Genomic DNA, 2,786 nt, shown 5'->3' with positions numbered 1-2,786 from the left:
AACCTTACTACATCAGGGTGTTTCATTGTAGACTCTATGTATCGTGCGCTCACACATTCTGAGGTACCAGTGAGTAATAACAAGAAAATTTGGAAGTCCAAGATTCCACTAAAAGTGAAAATTTTCATGTGGTATCTTCGTAGGGGGGTTGTGTTAACCAAAGACAATCTCGCACGACGCAACTGGCACTGGAGTAAGAAGTGTTGTTTTTGTACTCATGATGAGACAATCAAACACCTCCTTTTTCAATGCAAGTTTGCATATTCTACGTGGTCAGTCATCCAAATAGCGTCAAATTTGTATCCGCCCACAATTGTTGCCAACATTTTTGGTCATTGGTTGGACGGTATTTCAAATAGGTTCAAAACGCTAATATGGATGGGAGTGTATGCCTTAATTTGGTCGCTTTGGCTATGTACAAATGATTTCGTTTTTAATGGAAGAAATGCTTCTCCTCTACAGGTTATTTTCCGGTGTACGCAATTGCTACGTATGTGGTCTATGTTACAACGACCGAAGGACGAACCGCTGTTCAAGGTGGTCTGTATGCAATTGGAGCAGGTGGCTATGGAGGTTTTTTCCCAACATAGATGGCAACATAACCTTCGGATCGATCCACCACCTCCATCGACATAACCATAGTTTCTGTCTATAGGGCTCTACTGTTGCCGATTTGTCGGTTTTTTTTTCATTAATTTTTGTCAGACCTTCATATTGGGCCGTGTGCGTCCTATTTATGCAGAGATCGGGTGTTACTCATAATGCTTTGTATCCGCTTGATGCTACATTTGAGATAATAAAATCGCCCTTTATCGGCAAAAAAGCTATCATATTACATACTAGCAGGCAAAGGCGCAGCGCTTCGAGGAGCCCATGTGTGTGCTTCTGTTGCTTTTATTCATGAGAAAAATAGAAGATGGTGGTTTCGAAAGAGAGCAAGGTGTGAAAGTCTTTTTATCTACTTCGCATATTGATGCAAGTCCTTGCATTTTTTTACTCGGTACATTCGGGTGCTCATTTTATTTGTGTACTCTTTTGTACCTCTATTAATGGGTTTGTTTTTATGGTTTTGACCAAACGACTATGTTCATTGAGTGCATTGAGCGAGAATGGTACTCCCTCTGTAAACAAATATAAGAGCGTTTAGATCACTATTTTAGTGATCTAAACACTCTTATATTTCCTCTGTAAACAAATATAAGAGCATTTAGATCACTATTTTAGTAATCTAAACACTCTTATATTTCTTTACGGAGGGAGTACGTATTAAATTGCGTTCGGGTCCGGGTGATCGAGTGGTAAAACAAAGTGGAACATAGCTGATATTCATTTTTTGTGCTCTTGCAATCAGTTTGTTTGTCTTCCAAAGGTCTTTCCATTGTCAAAGATAAACAATTTAGTACTATAATTAAAAGAAAAGTTCCAAAGGCCTACTTGACAAAAGAAACAATTAAAAAATATTAAAGAAAAAATGAAGAAATGCCTGGTTTCAGAGGCCGACTGACTGTCTCATGCAAATATTCATCGTGCCAATAGCACAGCTTGAACGAAGGATAGCATGGTTGAAATCTTGACAGATACAACATTTATACATGAACCGTTTTTACAATAGACAGAAAAAAGCCAGTAATCAACACTTGCAACCTTCAGTGCTGTGTATGGAACATCAAGGATAAGTAGACTACTACTTGCAACTATGATACAGTCATCGCAGAAAATCCACCGCAGACCGCCTTCTATTTTTGTTCTTTGCTGTCACAAACAAAAGCATGAACTAAGTAACGATATGCTGTTTTGGCAGAAAAGAAAAGACTAGGACATGTAAGGACTGAATAAGTTTTAGAAAAAGTTCAAGCTGTAGAGAGCCGCCGCCTCGCCTCTTTAAGCAGGACACAGACTTTAACAAAACTAAAAAAACATCTAAAAATGGAGCCCTCCCACCGGCAAGTGCTGATATCCACCACGCCTCCATGGCCCTAAGGAGACAAGGTATATCGGCGGCGGCGCCCACTGCTGTTGCCAAAGAAAGTGCCTTCCGATTTATTGATGTATTTCTTTGTAAGGTGTCGGTGAATAATTAATAAAATGGCTATATGCATCGCCCTGATACAAAGGCCGGGGGCCATGCATTCTCCTTTTCGAAAAAGCTACAATGTGTGATTTAATAATGGATTACAACCAATATTATGGGTATTTATTTGATTAGAGAGCAAATTTTAGAAAAGATAATTTAAATATTTCTGTTTTTGGTCGCTATTGAACCAGTTGAACTAGCAGTCCGATCAGTAGAAACCTAAGAGCATCTCCAACATGCGCCCAAAAAGAGCTCCGCGCACTAAAAGTTTATTTTTTGGGGCGCCGGGCAGCTCCAGCAGAAGCTGTAGCGCTAAAAGTTTTTGGGCGCGCGCTGAAAAACGCTATCGCACGCAGCATATTTTGGGCGCCGGATTGCGCGCGCTTCACAATTTGCACTGTCTGCTTTTTGGGCGCCTGCCAAAACAAAGTTGGTACCGGCACATTAAAAGTGCTACAGTGGCGCGCTATAACGTTTATTAGGCGTGGAATTTTTGTGCGGCCGTTGAAGATGCTCTAAGTTGACAATCTCACCAGTTCAATTGGCCGAAGAAGGCTGTTAATGCTGGTGGTGTAGAAACTGATCACTCATGCCACGAATATGAGTATGCGCATTTTCCGGTGTGGAAGTTTCAGGCCCCAAAGCACGTTCACTTTGAACTGATATGTTCTGCTAGTTTGATCCCTCAAAAGAAAAAAAAATCTGCTAGTTT

This window comes from Triticum urartu, unplaced genomic scaffold, assembly GCF_003073215.2.
Source record: "Triticum urartu cultivar G1812 unplaced genomic scaffold, Tu2.1 TuUngrouped_contig_7538, whole genome shotgun sequence".
Classification (NCBI taxonomy): domain Eukaryota; kingdom Viridiplantae; phylum Streptophyta; class Magnoliopsida; order Poales; family Poaceae; genus Triticum; species Triticum urartu.
This window is presented reverse-complemented; position numbering follows the sequence as displayed.